Raw genomic sequence first — 20,087 nt, forward strand, 5'->3', positions numbered from 1 at the left:
GCAATTTCTTACACAAGAATATTTTCCACTTTTGCTATGTCCTTGATACAAAAGGTAATGAATGGTCTTTACATAGTATTTGCTCAATAACTACCTTGCAATTTGTATAGACAGTCATATAATTCAGAAAGAAATTGAGTTATAAGAAAATGAATTTGGTACACTGGATTCAACACACACACATAAAAAAAGAAAAGTAATTTGGTCAAATTCTTCATCTTTTTATTTATTATGCTGCATTGATGCTTGATATTTCTTCCTGTTAAGAACATAAGCCTTTATTTGAAATTCAATAGTTATTTATTTGAGTTATAATACTGTGTGACTTCTTAAAAGGTATAATGTTTGTAAACTTTGGTAATTTACTATGATTTATATATTTATAATGACACATTTAAAATTATCCAGACATTCAATTAATAAAATTGAGACTTCTTCAACTATGTAGTGTAACTTCAGTTTTTATTACTTTGTTATAGCTTATATATTGAACATCTGTTTTACTTAGATATGTGAGATTAAATAATGTATGTTCAAACTCTATTGTGTTGACTAATTGTCTTATTACCAAGTCATTTTTGTTTGAAAACAATCTCCTATTGATTGTGAAGTGAATGTGGTATATATATAAAAAATCAGTCAGAATCCTGCTTTTGACAGTTCATTTAACTACTAGTGGTTAAATAGTCCACTATATAGTATCTCATAAAACTTAAACTTTGATCATTTTTATCATCTAGTACTTCAAAGTCTAGTTCATACCATTTGATATTAAATATTATTTTTTCTTGTGAGTGAAATCCCCAACATCCCTAATGATTGATGTTCTGTGTAAGATTATGATTGAACAAAATTAGTGTTTTCAGGCAGGAGAGCAATGACTATCCTTTTTGGGGCAGGGGTCATGAGGCTTGAACTTGGCCTGGGTGCTGTTTCTGAGCTCTTCAGCTCAAGGCTATCACCCTACCCTTGAGCCCAGACCCACTTCTCCTTTTTTAGAGGTTAATTGGAGATAAGAGTCTCAGGTCCTTTTGTGTCCTGGTTGGCTTCAAACTTTGATCCTCAGATCTCAGCCTGCTGAGTAGCTAGGATTATAGGCGTGAGCCACCACGCCTGGCATTACTATCCTTTTTTAAGCCAGGTAGGATATAAAAATATTCAACTGTATGTGTCATCATTTTTATTAAATATGTAAGATAATTTTCAAAAAGGATATACAGGCAGCTGACATAAATTAGTAGTTCACTAAGTCATTAAGTTTCTTAGCAAATCTGTTTAAGAATAATCCAAATATATGCAAGTAGGAGAGCTAGTCATATAAAAATATGAGAGCTGGAAATTCGTAGCTAACCCCTGTTATCCTTGCTACTCAAGAGGCTGAGATTTCAGGATTAAGGTTCAAAGCCAGCTCACGCAGGAAAGTGGGTGAGACTGTTATCTCCAATAAATCACAGGAAAAGCTGGAAAGGGTACAGTGGCTCAAGTGGTAGAGCAGCAGCCTTCAGTGCAAAGGGACAGCACCAGACAGACAATGAGACAGAGAGAGAGACAAAGAGGGGGAGAGAGAGAGAGAGAGAGGAGAGAGAGAGAGAAAGAGAGAGAGAATCATTTTATCTCCTTCACTAATATACTTATCCTTCAAGATTGCACCTAGAAGTCATATTTCCAAACACTCTCTCAATGTCCCCTGCTAATTTCAATCACTAAGTGGATATCAGTCTTACCTATGTGTGGTGCTACATTCATTATCAAAGCACCACCCTATGTGGTCATTATGTATGGTTTAAATAAAGAAAAAGTCTCAAGGCCAATTGTAACAGTACAGAAAAAGCACACTGTACTGCTTGAATACATGATTAAAGCACCTAACATAAAAAGAAGCCTTGGGGATATGGAATCTCAACCACACAAAAATCAGTAAGCAAGTAAATAAGTATGTTTCAAGAAATACAAATGCTTCACTTTGTCAAATAAGTTGTTATATTCTTCAAGCAGGTATAATGTAGAGTTCTGAAGTTTTGGACATGAAACAAAACTACAGATTGAACAGCAAAATGACTAAGTAAAATTCTAGTTAACAAACTTACATGAATATAGCATCCAATGCTGTTATAGACTAGAAAAAAGTTACCAGTTTTTTAAAATGGAAATATTTTCTGTAATATCTTGTTAAATATTTAATATAATGGGTTTCTTTCATCGTACATGACCACTATTTCATAGAGTATACTTATCTACAAACTGTTCTGTACTTTATGTACTTGAAAATAATAGAGCTTTGTTTCCTTATAATACATAATACGACTTTATATTTATGGAATGTTCAACTAATGAGCACTTAGATATCAGAAGTGTGTCATTGATTATTATAATACCATCTTACTCCCTTAAATACAAGATTAACTCTGCAATTTATGGAACTCTGAATTGAATAAGTATGTAATCCAATCATTGTTAGAATAAAAACCTACTCCTGTCATACTTACTGCTACTTCCTAAGAAAATATCACAAGGTGCATGAGAATAGGTAATATGAAAATAGAGTAGAAAATAATCTCTTGAAAATGTCACTGTATTTGTATTTTTGCTGGCTGCATGGAGTGAGTTCTGTGACAAGCCAAATACTCCGAATTCTTGTCCTGTTGGAACCATTAGATCCCACTTTTGCAAGTCCTGGCATTTGACTTTCACTTAACAAAAAAGAACAGTACAGAAATATTGGTCATAAAATATTAGAAATCTTTCATTGTACAAGTCAATATAAATGTGTCCCACATTGTTGGTGACTTAATTACAGAGATTATCCAGAATTAAATGAATCAAGAGCACTTCCACACATTTATTTTCTTCAGCTTAAGAAATTCTACTCCAGCGTCTCCTAGTTAGAGAAATTATTTGTATTACAGTTGAAGAGAAAGTGGCAGTTTCCCTCTGTGTCATCACCATCATCATTATCATCAGCAGCACAATTACTTTGAACTCTACTGATTTAATGTTTAGGATGGGCATGCTGTTCTTGAGGATTCTAATTGCCTCATGTCAGATGGAATTTTCTTTTTCTGAAAGAATTGATTTTTTTCCCTACTGGAATGAATTAATTCACTGTTATTCTCTTTGGAATATACATAACTCTCAAAAGAAATTTGTGTTATAATAATGCTTGAATTCATAAAAGTTGAGTGAAAAATGTATCAAAGTATCTTCAGAGTAAATATCTGAAAATACAGTGGCTTCCTCTATAAGACCGATAATTATGGAATCATTTATTTTTAAAGAATTATCTTTTAAGATAGAGTGATTTAGAAATGCAAATGTATTCATGTATGCATGCTTATATGTATATAAGAAACATAATTTCAATGACACTGGAGTTCTAAACATCTTGGCATTACATTATTTTTGTTTTTTGTTTTTTGGTGTTCTTTTTTTTTTTGGTGGGTAATGGGGCTTGAACTCCACCTGGGCACTGTCCCCAAGCTCTTCAGCTCAAAGCTACTGCCCTATCCCTGGGCCTGGGTGTTGTCCCTCAGCTCTTCAACTCAAGTCTACCACCCTACCCTTGAGCCAATCCCCACTTCCTGTTTTCTATAGGTTAATTGGAGATAAGAGTCCCAGATCCTTTTGTGCTTTGGCAGGTTTTGAGCCTTGATCTTCAGATCTCTGCCTCCTGAGTATCTAGGAATACAGGAGTGAGCCAACACCCAGCTGTTGGAGTATTGTTTTGTTGTTGTTGTTGTTGTTGTTGTTGTTTTTCTTCTAGTAGAGAGCAAGGTAGTAAGCTGAACCTGATCATTATTACTTATTTTATCCAGGTAAGTATGAATAAAGATTATCCAAGAACAACAATTGATCAAGCATGCATATTTAATGTAATATTACAAGATATAGATTCTATTGTAAATTATATAAATATTGCTAAAGTAGAAAAATGTTTCTACTAAGAAATAAAATGACCAGAAAAAAAATCTATGAAAAGTAATTGAGCTTTCATAGACATTGGATGACTACTAACAGCATGATTACTTAAAGACAGAAGAATTCATTTATCTGAGTTATAAAGAGGTTGCAGTTGTTCTCACCTAAACCTGACTTGCTTTTCATCTATTTGAAAAGTATTTCTTTTCTATTTTTTTCACATTCAGTACAAAGAATGAAATTGAAAATTATGTTGTTTCACCACTTCATATAAGCTCAATTTCTATGGCTGGTATTCTTTCTTTCTTCCTTTTTTTCCTTCCTTCCTTCTTGCTTTTTGCCAGTATTGGGGCTTGAACTCAGGGCCTGAGCACTGTCCTTGGGCTTTCTCAAAGCTAGAGCTCTGCCACTTGAGCCACAGCACCATTTAAAGCTTTTTCTCTGTATATGGTTTCAAGGAATCAAATCCGGGTCTTCATGCATGCTAGGCAAGCACTCTATCACTAGGCCAAACTTCAGGTCCTGGCTGGTGTTTATACTTTATAAAACGTTTAGGCAATCATCTGCTATTAACTGACAAAAATACAATACACGTTTCTATGTGAAAATATTTTAATTTACCTTATTTTTGTCATTTTCTGCTATAGGGATACTGAGAAGCAGAATTTCTAATTTAAAACCAAAAAACTTTTTTGTGAAGTTTAAGTTAAGGGCTTAGACACAAGTGGTTTTGGTTGATTTATCAAGGTGGCCATTTTAGCTGAACATGGTGTGATACAGCCTGGGTCTAACTGAACTCTCTCCAGGAAGCCAGCTTTAGGATTCCAGCAAAAAATCTACGGCTTCTTAATGTACTATGTTATCTCTCATCTCTTTTGCCATCCCTTGGTTATCTCATATTGTTACAATATTTCACTTTGTTATCTGATATATTTTATATGTGCTTAATTGGTTATTTGAAATTGGATAGGGAAGGGGGGAAATCAAGAGAAGGGGGGGAGGGAAATGAGGACCATGTCATGAGAAAGGGTATCAATGTTTGTGAAGTTATGCACATTCTATCTGGTGAATAGAATGTAACCCTTCTATTAATCATAATAAAAATATTTTTTTAAAAAATCAATGGCTAGAGAATCACACCAAATGAACTTTTTTTTTCTTTTTTTTGATGAGTTGTGGGGCTTAAACTCTGGGACTGAGTGTTGTCACTGAGCTCTTCTGCTCAAGCCTACTGCCCCTACCCTTGAGCCACAGCCACACTACAGGTTTTCTACAGATTAATTGGAGATATGAGTCTCATGGCTTTGTAGTGCTTGGGCTTGCTTTGAACTGCGATCCTCAGATCTTAGCCTCCTGAGCAATTAGGATTACAAGCGTGAGCCACCGTGCCTGGCCCCAAATGAACATTTTTATGTCAGATGAGAATGATACTGAATCTGATTACATTAATATCAATATTCTATTATTCATTGATTTGGCTTGTTTACTCAATATCTGACTTTGTCATTTATGCTTAATGTTTCTGGGCATGACTATTTTCATGAAGAATTTTGAGATTTCCCCAGAGATTTACACCTGTAATTGAGGTACTTGAGAAACTCTTAAATTATATGCTCAAATACACTTGAAGTCTTTTGTTTAGGCTGAAATGAATGGCAAGAGACCATAGGACAAATAGGATGTTTTTTAATTAGCATAACTGCCATTTTGATAATTTTTTTTCTGATCGTGGGGCTTGAAATCTGAGCCTAGACACTGTACTTGAGCTTTTCAACTCAAAACTATGGCTCTACTACTTGAGCCACAGCACCATTTCCTTCCAACACATTTTTTAACCCTCCATACATAACCTTGACATTTGAGATGATTCTAATCTTTTAGCTAATAAAGGTTAATTTGAAATAATCAAAATAATTAAAATTCAAACCAATTGAAATGTAATAAATTCTCTTACAGTTCTTATGTGCACAGATCTGGGGGATTCAACTATGAAATCATTGGGAGACTATAATTCTATCTAATTTAGTAATTTCTGTTAAAATTTTCTTCCTCATTTTGATCAAAGTTTCTTTCTGTTTCTCTTCCTCCATGTCATGGAATCCATAATATTGTATATTTGAAGTGAAGAAACTGTTAACTCTGCCATAACTTTCTTCTACTCAACTTCTTCCAATTCTTTGTGAAATCTCTACATTTACACGTTTTCAAACACTGGATATCAAAGGAAGATTCATTCATGGAGAAATGACATAGAAATAGCATTGTGAAGTCTTTGTAACTAACATCCATCTGCTCTTTCTCTCATGTGGAGTGTTACTGTGTCTGTAAACATCTCACCATTGCGTGTGTTTAGAAAAAACATTAAATGATCCTGTTTTACCCTCGTCTACTGTGGTCACAAAATGACATTTTCTGATATTGTTGCTTAGTGAAGTTATTAGTGTTCAGCTCAAAACTACCAAGCCTGGCTCTGAATACTGTCTAGCCTATAGAGATGCCAAACCTATTTCTGCATGTCCAAGGGCATCTTGCCATATATGACAACTTATGTTCCTTTCTGTCTCATTTCCATGTAGGTGATATTCCTCTTTGATTAAGTAACTACTTACTATTGTAGCCTAAGGATATTCACATCCCACATATAATAGAGACATATAGAATATGGAATACCTATTGAAATTTTTCTTAAAATATGAGATTTCACTAGATAGACCTAGAGTGCATTCTTTCATTGATTATTCAATGTTTATGTCTTCATTCTAATACTAAGCGATTAGTTGCTTCCTAAAACTTATCACATTCTTTAACAAGGAGTAAACTCTAAAATAATGTTTCTTTAGAAAATATTTATGACAGAAAATCAAATGTGCCCAAAAGACTGTAAAATCATTTGCAGCTTACAATTAGAATTTCTATAAACTGCAGCCTTATGAAGGAAATTTAAATCATAATCCCCATTTCTAATTGGCACCTTTGCAATGTTTTCATCTACTTTGCAATTATAAAAGATTTCCTTCTCCAGTTTTGTAATAAGACTAGGTTTATTCACCCTGAATTCAAGGATACCACTTATGAAAATAAGAGCCAGCATCTCATAACAGAAGTTGTCTTTGAGAACACTAGCTGTGACACTGCATCAACACATTGCACTAATAAATAATTAAACTGACTTCTCTCTTCTCCCTAGCACTGTCTTCCCATCATTGTACTGAGGCCACATTAGAATATACTACCAACAAAGTGAAACATCAGGCTGCCATACCCTCTTTAAAAACTAAGTACACATCTCCAAAGTGAGACCATGGCATCACTTGAGACATAACATCAAAAATTAAAAAAAAATAAAAACATAATATATCAAAAGTTTCAATGTAAGTTTGATGACTGCTGGAAGCTCAACCAATTATCTCATAAATTATGCATTTTCCTGTGTACCAAATGTGAAAATGTTAACTTACCTTTTGAGAAAAAATGTTTAGGTGATATGAATATAATTTAAATGTTTTGCGGTAGTGTAGTCATTTCCAGAAATATAGCCTGAAAGGCTATCATTGGTTGTACTGATTTCTTTTCCATACTAGCTCTTCTTATGTCTATTATAGACTCAAATATGACATTAAAATAATTACCATTTGTGTTTTCCTAGCAAAGTTAAGCCTTGCCCTTTAAGATTATCATAATTATGACAGACTTTGTATTCAGAGTATAAGTTGCTGGGTTTCTTTTTTTGTGACATTGTGGGGGGTTGTTGTTTTGTTTTTAGCTAAGTCTAATGTTGGTCTATGATCTTCAAACTGGCTATCATGTAGTGTGGATTAAAAGCAAGGACCACAAAACCTGACTTTTTGATGAGATGGGACCTTACTAACTTTTGCCTGGGGTAGTTTCAACCTATATGACCTGAAGCTATTTTCCCAAGAAAATGGCTTTATAGGTAAAATCCAAGGAGCCTAGATCAAGCCTTGTATATTACTGAATAAATTTCTGCCTTTCAAGTGTTAGAAAAAAGAATTCTCTTCTTAGTTTTAGAGTATCTTAACTTTCAGCTTATTTCTATACAAGTAAAAGAAACTTTCCTGAGTGTTTCATTTTCTCAAATGTGCACTCATCACTTACATGCTTTATCGCTGGAAGTCTTCTTTTGTTAGACTATGCTTAGTTAATATCCACAAATATCTCAATCAAAAATGCATTTTTATGCTGTCCCTTGGTTATCTCATATTGTTACACTATCTCACTTTGTTACCTGATATATCGGATATATTTGTATTTGGTTATCTGAAATTGGATAGGGAAGGCGGGGGAAACAAGATGAGGGGTGGGGGAGGGGGAAAGGGAAATGGGGACCATGACATGTGAAAGGGTATCAATGTGTGGGAATTAAGGCACCATTTATCTGGCAAATATCATGTAACCCTTCTATTAATTACAATAAAATATATTTTAAAACATGCATTTTTATTCACTGCTATGTTTGAATTTTTCTTTATATACCACATAAAATGCATTTTTCCATACATCTTATGTTTGATACATGACATAATTAGGCTGTCATTGTTCTAATAATTACTGGCACACCTGGGATAATTTTGATGGTATATATTTTGTCTTAATAAATTGTATTATTAATGAAAATTATTTAACAAATATTAAATTTTTACAACTTTTCTATCCTAATTGCTGTTACAGAGTAGGTTTTCAGTTACCTTAAATGTTTCTTTACGACATTTTATTAAGTTCCTCTGCTTTCAACATTTTTTTCCCATCTATCTGGATTGATTATTGATTTTCTTATATTTGCTTCTCAATCTTTTTATTATTGCTCCCATTTGTCTATAACACTAATATTTACTTTATATATTATTATGGCTACAAAATATTTATCACCAACTTTTATCTATCTTCAGAAAACTAAATCCAGTTACTTGCTGAACATCCTTCTAACAGGCCCAGAGACAGAAGTGTAAAATGCCACAGACATAAATTTTAATCTCCCTCCAAACAAATCTACTTTTACTGCTCCTCTCCAAAAGTGGTTTTATGTGAATCCTATACACTGAGAATCATTTTCTGTCCATCAAGGCAGTATCCTAACCTTGTAAATATTTTTTTCTGTCTCCATTAACATGCTACTTCATATAACTCCACAATTCTCCCTGGTTTGCATGGTATATAATTTCTGTTGGTTTGTAATGTATGAGACTGGAATCTTCGCCTCTAATCACACATTGTATTTGGTATATTTTAGATAATATTCTCCCCTAACTATTCATCCAGATCTTGTTCAATCCTCTGATCGCACATTGTATATGGTATATTTTAGATAATATTCTCCCTTAACTATTCCTCCAGATCTTGTTCAAGTGTGATTCCTTAAACATTTGCTCATGTCCCTAGGAAACAATTGTTAATTACCAATATTTTTGACATTGTGGTCAAGGTTTGTTATTACAGTGTATAATATTCACATATGTTGTCTCGTTACATGTTCTATTCTTTGCAAACTAGGAAATAGCTAATGCAATTTATGGGTTCTTGAACAGTGTTTTATCTATTGCCACTTGAGTCTCTATTGAACAATCGTTAACACTGTTTTATAGCTTAGAGTGTCAATGGATTTTCAGCCTAAGATTTTAGATTTGAATTACACTACCTTTCTTGGTTTTTTTGTTGATTATTTTTACAAGAGCCCAAAAATGTATTCAAAAAAGAAAAGTCATGTTCTGTGCAATTAAGTGGTTAGAAAATAGTTTTTGCAAAAAGCAGCAACGTTGCTTTCAAACATAATAAGAAAATGATGCCAGAAGTATGGCCCCTATTTCAGAAAAGGCATATTAAAATGAAAAGGGGAAAAAATAAGATCTCATATCAAGCTAACAAGTACAAGATTTAAAATTGTTCCATACAAGAGGTAAATAGAACAAGAGTAAATAGATTTCAGCTTACAAGGCTTTTGTGGCTTGAAATTGTACCGCACCATTTCACAGGAAAATGAGCTGTTGGAAATTCAGCACATAATTTATGGCTCTTGCTTGTATTTATATTTGGAATTTTATATTACATGATGTATATTTCTAACAAAGTTGGGTTACCTGTTATATTTTTGTGTTCCTTATGGGAAGCTACAGACACAAGTCATTATTCATCTCTTCTTATGTATGCACAGAAATTAGAGCAGAAAATTCATTAAAATCTAACCTCCAGAAATACTTAGAAAAAGTTTACAGTGCTCTGTATTGACCCTTACTTAAACAATCACTCAGAATTCAGGGAAAAACATCATCACAACTTTAATACTTATATATTATATATGTGTATACTCCCACACATACATTTACATATACATGAACATATACATAAACAAAATATTACAGAAATATTACATTTCCAAAATATTACAAAAATAAAGATTTGGGAGATGCTACTTTATCCTGTCATGTTACTTTAATTAAATTTTATTAGCATATGTTACTCATATAAAAAAATATGGTTGTGACATTTTTATCATTATTATTTTGTCATTATTACAATTTTAACCCGCCTTTTCTATTTCTTAACTGATTTTAGAGGCTCATTATGATATTTTTGCATATATACAATATACTTTAGCAATAGACAACTGTCTCTCTATATTTTCTTTTCCTTCGCCTGTCAACACACTCTCCCTTTAATAATAATATGTTATTATAATTAATTATTAATGTTTATGATTCCACCTATGAGCAAAATATATCAATTCTTCATTTCCTCATGTTTTTTTTTTTACAAGTGACACATTTTATTCTTTATGGCTGAATAATACACCATTATGTACAAACTATGTCTTTATTTTATTCAGAGTGTTGGAATCTATAACTCGACATTATAAATACTTGTAACACACACAAGAGTGTGTAATTATCTGTCTTTAAATTAACTTAAATACTTGCCCAGATACACACCAGCATTTTAGAGCAGCGCAATTCTTATTTTCTTGAGCAGTAGGATTCCATCACGAATTACATTATCCAAACCTCTTCTTCTAGAAAATCAAAGGATCACTTGTGACATAAAATTTATATGAGCATTCTGACACAAGAGGCAGATAGCTAGTTAGTAGCCAATTCATTTTATTCCCACAACACTAGCATTCAGTTGCATAGTATTAAAATTAAGGTACTTACCTGAAAATAGCAAGTATCTATGGAAATTTAAAAATAAAACACAATTAATTACAAAAGATTTGGCTTTTTGACATAACTGAGCATGTGCCTTCAGAAGGGGAATATGGTAGAGTGCTCACCTAACTAGTATAAGACCTTGAATTCAAACTCCAGTATCACAAAAATGAGTGTATTGTTTTCTTCTAGATCATTCAATTTTTCCCATCTGTGTAATTTTATAAAGCAAAAGTCACTGTAATTTTTTATTTTTTATATTGCATTCAAACATGAACCATCTAGACCTACATTTTTATGAAATTCAGTTCTTTCTTTCATATATTAATTTATTTGCCTATTTGTGTGTTTGTGTTTTAAAGATTCTTCAAATGTATCTTGAGTGTTGCTTTGTGTTAAGCACTGTTCTTCATACCATTATAATAGCAAAAACCCTGTAACCAATATGCTCTGTCCACCATGTCCTTTGCATTTTAATTCAACCTTAGGTTTTTTTTTTCTTCCCCTCACAGTGTGTAAATTTCCACATTTTGAAAATTGAAGGAATCTGCATTTTTTCCTTCTATGACCACTTGAGAAGAGAATTCTATATTCCTGGTTATCTTTCATGGAGGAGACACACATTGAAAGATAGCTATAGAGTTATTCTGAAAGCAAATATCCAGTGTCCATTCTTACTCTTGATGGTCTTCCCTCTGACAAAACTTAGCAGGGAGGCAGCAGTACATGCATTTCATGAGACTGAGCCTCCCTTATTAGAATCACCTTGTTCCTCTTGGAGAAACAACACAAGCATTGCTTTCTTTCTGAACACGGGGAAAAAAAAATCCTCAGCTAAATTTGGTGAGCAAAGTTCATATACCATCAACTTAACTTCCAGAATTTCCTGAGGAAATCTGTGAACTGTACACTCACTAAGAGAAGCCTTCCAAAGTTTCAGGCAGAAATTGGTTTTGGAGAACCATATTAAGTCAATGTTAGATGAATATTTATGTGAACACACACACACACACACACACACAAACACACACTCATAAATCTAGTAACATCACCCAGGGCAAAAATACATAAATTAGGACACTATGCTAATAATCCACTTGAAAATGAATGCATTTGGTCATTGTGAGATGCTTTTAAATATTTGTCCTTTCTATCTCACCCTATGATTTTTCCATATGACTTTAAATTCCACCTAATGTGTATGGATTCCAATTATCCCTCAAAGCTGAAGATCTAAACACCGAATTTCTTACTTCAGTCTTCTAATCTCTGTATAATTTCCAAATTAATATATGCAAATGTCTCTTCATTTTAATAATTGTCCCATCCTAACTTCAAACCTGCTCCACCCACAGTGTTTATGTTTCAACAAATGACGTGGGAATGCAAGACCTTTTTCTGGGAAGGTTCTCCAACTTGTTTTTGAAGAAACAACACAAATTCCACTTTCTCCGTGAACACATGTAAAACATTCACAGCAGCACCAATTGCTATATTGTTTATATTATTTACCTGCCTACTTATGAAAGTAATAATTAATCATTATTTTTATCATCACACACTGTAAGCAATTTGCTTAAAACCAGGAATAAGAACCAAGGTTTACCAAGCAGATAGAAAAAAAACAGATTTATATGAATTTATATGAAGTGACAAAGAATAATAGGGTCTTATCAGAAACAAAGCAAAGTAGTAAAGCATGTAAAACACTTAAATTCATTCCATTTTGCTTTCGTTTTCAATCAATATCAATGAAGATTTCTTATTTTGGTCTAGGGAGTGTGAAATCCATCTCCAATTCACATGTCTATAACATTCTGTAAGTCAACCTATCAGTTTCTGTGAAGAAGAAACAAGTATGTATATACTAAGTATGTATATACTAAGTATGTACATACTAAGTATGTATATACAAGTATTACACTGAAGTAATTCCATTATCAGGCTACTCTCTAGTAACTTGGTTCAGAAGAACATGGTTAACTTAACTTCCAGGACTTCCTGAGAAAATCCATGAACTCTACACTCAATGGGAGGAACCTTGCACTGTTTCAGACATGCAATGGACATTGGCAGTATATGGCCTGTGCACTGATATTTAACATTGAATGTTGAAATGTGATCTATATCAGTTAATAATGTAAGTCTTATCCTAAAACTTGATGACCCACACTTTGGAAAGAAAGTGAAAAGTTAATTTCTTTTACATGGCTAGAAATAAAAATGATAATGGAGCAGGGGAATCCAGCTCATTTGTCAGCTTTAAAAATGCATTAACTTTTCAGCCAGTAACCCAACCCTTGGATTTGCCCTGCAAAGATATCTGCACACCTGCATAACAAGAAGTATTTGTTTAAATAGCATTTGCATAAGCAGTAATTCAGGCATTATTTAGAAAGTCAGAAACAAACAAACAAATTACCCTAGGGACCAGAAATAGTAATTCCTTAGAAAGTCTATGTTCAACAAAATAAACATCAGACAATGGGTACTTGAAAGTGGTAGAGTTGGATCAAGGGGAGAAGGGGATACAAATGAAGAGGGGGGAGAATACAGTCAAGAATTCAATGCATTTTCCTCTGAGTACTGCCTTTGCTGTGTCCCAAAGGAGTTGGTATTTTGTGTGCTCCTTACTGTTAAATTTCATAAACTGTTGGATTTCTGTTCTGATCTCTTCGATGACCCATTGGTGATTCAACAATGTGTTGTTCAGTCTCCATGAGTTACAGGGTTTTCGTTGATGGAGATGTGTGTTCAGTTCCAGTTTGATGCCTTTGTGGTCTGAGAGTGTGCATGGAATAATTTCTGTGTTTCTGAATCTGTCCAGGTTTGTTTTATGGCCTAGGATGTGATCTATTTTGGAAAATGTTCCATGTGCTGCTGAGAAAAACGTATATTGTGTTGTTGCTGGGTGGAATCAAGGCAATAATCAGGAAAGAAACTCCTTTCACAATAGCCTCAAAGAAAATAAAGTACCTAGGAATTAGCTTAACTAAGAATGTAAAGGACCTTTTTGACGAAAACTTTAAAACCCTAAAAAAGGAAATTAAAGCAGAACTAAGGAAATGGAAAAACCTCCCATGCTCCTGGATTGGACGAATCAACATTGTGAAAATGACAATTTTGCCAAGAGCTATCTACAAATTCAATGCAATACCCATCAACATACCAATGTCATTCTTTAAAGAAATAGAAGAGGCAATCCAAAATTTCATATGGAATAATAAAAGACCCCGTATAGCAAAAACACTTCTTAGCAGAAAGAACAGCGCTGGAGGAATTTCAATTCCAAACTTTAGACTCTATTACAGAGCTATAATTGTCAAAACAGCTTGGTACTGGCACAGGAACAGGCCTGAAGAACAATGGAATAGAACTGAGGACCCAGATATTAAACCACAGACCTATGGCCACCTAATCTTCGACAAGGGAGCCAAAAAAATAGAATGGAAGAAAGACAGCCTCTTCAACAAGTGGGGCTGGCAGAACTGGTTAGCACCTGCAGAAAACTAAAGCTGGATCCTTCTTTGTCACCTTGCACTAGAATTAACTCCAAATGGATCAAAGACCTGGAGGTAAAAGCTGACACACTGAAAACTCTACAGGAAGGAATAGGAGATACACTAGGCCTCCTTGGCACAGGTCAAAACTTTCTTAATAAGGACCAAGAATCACAACAAATCAGAGAAAGGCTGGATAAGTGGGACTGCATTAAACTGCAGAGCTTTTGTATGGCAAAGGACATAGCTAGTAAACTAATCAGGAAGCCTACAGAGTGGGAGAAGATCTTCACCAACCAAACAACGGACAAAGGCCTCATATCTAAAATATATCAACAACTCAAAAAATTGAATCACTCCAAAACTAACCTCCAAAGTAACAACCATCCCATTAAAAAATGGGCCAAAGACTTAAAGAGAGTCTTCTCTGAAGAAGAAACAAAAATGGCCTATAGACACATGAAGAAATGCTCAACATCTCTGGTCATAAAAGAAATGCAAATCAAAACAACTCTAAGATTCCACCTCACTCCAGCTAGAATGGCCAGGATCAGGAAAACGAATGACAACAGATGCTGGAGGGGATGTGGCCAGGAGGGATCACTACTACACTGTTGGTGGGAGTGCAAACTCATTCAACCACTATGGAAAGCAGTGTGGCAGTGCCTCAAAAGGCTAAACATAGAACTCCCCTATGACCCAGCAATTCCACTATTCGGCATTTACCCAACCACCCAGAAACAAGGACATACTAAACCCACTAGCACAACAATGTTCATTGCAGCACTATTCACCATAGCAAAGATATGGAACCAACCTCAGTGGATGAGTGGATCAACAAGTTGTTGTATTTGTACACAATGGAATTCTATGCTGCTGTCAGAAAGAATGACATTGCCCCATTTGTTAGGATATGGAAAGACTTAGAAAAAATCATATTAAGTGAAGTAAGCCAGACTCAAAGGAACTTAGGCTCAATGGTTTCCCTCATTCGTCATAATCAGTAGAAACCTTGGGCTCTACTAGCAGAGATTTGCAATAGAGCAAAATCTTGATACATAAGGACATATAATGTGAAGCTAATTGAAAGGACCTCCAGGATACTGAAACAAAAGCCATATAATGAATGATTGTTGTCCTTAATGTACTATGTTGTCTCTCATCTCCTTTGCTGTCCCTTGTTTATCTCATATTGGTATAGTATCTCACTTTGTTATCTGATATATTGAATTTATTTGTATTTGGATATTTGAAATTTGGTAGGGAAGGGGGGAAAACCAAGACGGGTGGGGGTGTGGGGGGGAGGGAAACGGGTACCAAGACATGTGAAAGGGTATCAATGTATGTGAATTAATGCACCTTCTATCTGGGAAATATCATGTAACCCTTTTAGTAATTACAATTTAAAAAAATCAAAAAAAAGAATTCAATGCATATTCTACAAATTAAAAATACTTTGAGGGAAGGGTTCAATTAGGAGAACTGGTAATAATGTTACAAGGAATGTCATTCAAAAACTGCTTTGCTAAATGACAACTCCTTAGTATGACTAGTTACAAGTAAAGGAAATAGAGGAAGGCTAAAGTATTTAATTCAAAAATTAACATAAAATATGGTTCCCCAAATAAGAAATGATCAAATTATTGTGCTCATAAGGAAAGAACCTTCAAAGCTGAATTGAACTAAAACCAAAAGGCACAGATTTTCAAATATTGTACATCTGTTCATTTAAGTTCAGAAATATATACACACATTCATAAATACTTTCTCTTGCCTACATAAAAGCTTATGCATTAAAGATGTAAAAATAAAGAAAATAAGTAAAATGATGTAAGTAGAGAGACTATTGGGCACAAAATTTCTTAGTGTAAGTAAGTCCATAAATATAGATTTATGTAAGTGATTTTAAGTCACTAGTGCTAATCTCAGTGACAACTTCTAGAAACATAATGTGTTATTTCATTTTTTTTCACAACCTCCTGAATATGGAGCACTTTATTGGTTCAGTTGGAGCACACAAATCAAACTAATCTCAGATACTTCTTCAAATTAAAAAAATAAACTCTCAGTTGAGGCTGATAACTATACTGAATGCAGGTTGCACAAAAGTTGCTGATAGATTTACTTCATCAAATGTTTGAAAACAATACAAGACAATTGATGAGTGCGATGACAATAAGTAAAGAATAAGGAGGAATACAAGGCGAACAAAAGAAGTTAAATGAAGCCCAAAAGATGGCAAAAAGAGTCCAATGAAAAGACAGACACCCACTTAAATGAGATTAAGGAAATTACAAATAAACATTCAGTGACATAAAAAGGTCCTTACAAATCCTAAAACAGGACTTCAAAAAAGAGGGTAGAAGCTCTCATACATGACCAAACAGAAAAAATTAGATTTAAATATTGAAGTAGAAAGTCTGCTTCAGAAGAGACGACAGGGAAGACAGAGTCTCAGGGTGAAAAGATAGAGGAGATAAAATACAATGAAAGGAGGTAATTATACAGAACATTTTCATGAAGCAAGAAACTAGCTTACAGGAACTTCAGGACTCCATTTGCAGACCAAATTAGAAGCCATTGGAGATTGAGGAAGGTGAAACACATACAAACAATAGGATAAGAAATATTCCTGTTTGGGGTTCTAAAAGCTTCTTGTATCTGGATGGGTCTGCCCTTCTGGATATTTGGGAAATTCTCTGAGATGACTCCCTGAAGTATATTTCCAATACCATTGACCTCTTTCTCCAGACCCTCCTCAATACCAATTAGCCTTAAATTAGGCTTCCTAATTGTATCTTGGACCTCCTGAAGCGCTCTCTCATTTTTCCTAGATTTGGATTGACTCATTTTCTGTTCTTTCTCTATAATAACTAAATTATCTTCAGCCCCGGAAATTCTCTCCTCTGCATTGTCTAACTTGCTATCAAAGCTATCTACTTTATTTTTCATCTCCCTTGCTACTAATTGCTCATTTTTGATGCCTTGCATCTCTTCTTTTAGATCATGTATGGATTTCTTTAGCTCCTTGATTTCCATTTGAGTGGTTAGCTCAGTAGCTTTATTTTCTTTGAACATTTGCTGAAGTTCGGTCACCTTTTTATTTGTGGATTCTATGAATTCATCCATCTTTCTTTGAACAACCTTTATTATGGCCTCCTTTATGGCTTCTTCTTTTTCACTTATCACCTTGTTTATGGTTTCCCCTTGTTCAGCTATGGCTTCCTCCCTTATCTCTTTCTTTATATTTTCACATTTTTCATTAATGATGTTTATCAATTGCATTTGTACAGCACTTGGAAGAGTCTCCTCTAGGTTTGCCAGTGACTGTTCCATTGGCTGTTTACATTGGGTGGGGGGGTGGGAGATGTTGTTTCTTGATTTGACATTTTTCTTGAGTTTCTTGTTCTGCCCATTTGAAAATGGGAGCAAGATTAATACTAAACACGATTATAGTTGTTCAGATAAAGCCAACCTAGACCTCTGTAGCTGGCAGACTCTAGATGTTCACAAGTTTTGATTGGTGTTATCACTCTTTCTTTTTGTGCAGTTACCGACTAGTCTAATTATTCACTGATAAGCGATTTATATCCAAAACAATAAGCCTCTCAATCCAATCTCTATTGTCTTTAAGTCCCTCTGAGCCTAGAGAATAATTAAACACCTAGATATACATGTTGCTCAACAGCCATCAAGTGTAGATCCATACAGTATAAGGGTTGAAAGAGGAGCAGAGGTCCAGAGATAGAAAAATAGAATTAGAGAGGTCAGGGGGTAAGTAGGTAGCATATTTGAGTACAAAGTTTGGAAAGTATTAGAATAAAACTTATGTGTTGCTGCGCGACTAGCTCTTAGCCCAACCAGTGGCCTCACAGTGGACCATGGGATGGATCTGCGAGCTTCTGTCTGAGCGTGGTTGTTGGACGTTTCCCTGTGCTGCTTCCAGGGGCGGCCCCAAGCCAAGGGTCTGGGGACTGAGAGTTTCAGGAGCTCTCAGCAGGACCAGCAGGAGGCCCCTCTGTTCCCAGGGGCGGGGCCCAGCTGGGGACTTGGGCTCCAAGGGCGGAGCCGCGCCTTTTTGGTTCTCAGAAGGGGAGCTTGGCTGCTGGTCAGCCCTTCAGATCCCTGCTGTGTTTCCACTGCTTTGTCAGAGTCTGTGACAGTGGAGGGGGGCCCTCGGTGGTGTCTTGCTCAGGATTCCCAGCTGGAGGATGCCCTGCTCAAGAATTGAGGGGGGGCAGATGCTGGCTCCTATTTACCGGCACCCCCTACCCACTGTTGTAAGGCAGGGTCCCAACGCCCTCCACTCTCCAGATCCAGTGGCCTGGGAGAGGAGCCTGGTGGGCGGGTGGTAGCTGGGTCAGCTCCGCCTCCCCTGGTGGGGTGCTGAGTCTTAGGGTCCGCCCGCTCTTCAGTCTCCAGTCAGAGGGCTGGGAGTTGAGCCCCTTGGGCAGGTGGGAGTTGGGACAGCCCCGCCTCCCTTGGTGGGGTGCTGGGTCTTATGGGTAGCCCGCCTGTCAATCTCCAGTCAATGGCCTGTTGAGGGGAGGGACAGAATTCTAAATTCCTTGCCCCCCTGCTCCTGCCAGTCTTTCTCGGGCGGGGTGTTGGGGTCTGAGTTAAGTTCTATTGCTTGGCACCCGCTCCGCTTTCCCGATGTGTTTGGGGATGCGCTGTATTACTCATGCCTCTGCGTCCATCTGCGGGTGCTCCACGGTGGTGGGGAGTCTTTCACTCCCCTCAGGTATCCACCGCTGCCTGTGTTCTACGTCTGGGTTCCGCTGCTTGCTGTTCTGGTTCCGCGTCTGGGTTCCGCTGCTTCCACCATTCGCTGGCCTGGTTCTGTGCTGGTTTCTGCAGCCTTTGGGCTACCACCCTGGTGCCCTCCACTGCCGCCGCTTTTCGTGGATTAGAGCCGGTGCCCGCCCCCGCTTTCCCGGAGTGGAGCCGGCCCCGCTCAAGCCGCTTTCCGCGGCTTTGGGCGAGAGGTGGGGGAGGGGTCCTCGCGTTCCAAATTCTTTGAGAAAGTTGGATGTGAGCTTTATCTGGATTTCTTTTCCGGTTTGAGTCCTTCTCCGTTGCTTTTTGAGTTTGTTGTTGTGGATTTCTTTAGATAGTTGGCTCATGGGACTCCCTGGTTCTCTCTTTTTGTCAGAGAAAGCTAGGCAGCGTCCCTATTGTCTCAGAGCCATCTTCCTTCCTCAAGCTTTTAGAACCCCAAACAGACCTGACCAGACAAGAACATCCCACCGCCACATCGTAATCCGAACTGGATCAATAGAAACCAAAAAAAGGATCCTAAAGGCAGCCAGGGAAAAGGGTTCAGTAACCTATAAAGGAAAACCAATCAGAATAACCCCAGATTACTCAGCAGAGACCATGGAAGCAAGAAGTGACTGGAAGCATATATGTCATGCCCTTAAGTCAAATAACTACCAACCAAGAATACTGTACCCAGCTAAGCTCTCATTCATAACTGAGGGAACAATAAAAACATTCCATTCCAGGGAAAAGC

Source organism: Megascapheus bottae, chromosome 15, assembly GCF_031878675.1.
Source record: "Megascapheus bottae isolate mThoBot1 chromosome 15, mThoBot2.hap1, whole genome shotgun sequence".
NCBI lineage: Eukaryota > Metazoa > Chordata > Mammalia > Rodentia > Geomyidae > Megascapheus > Megascapheus bottae.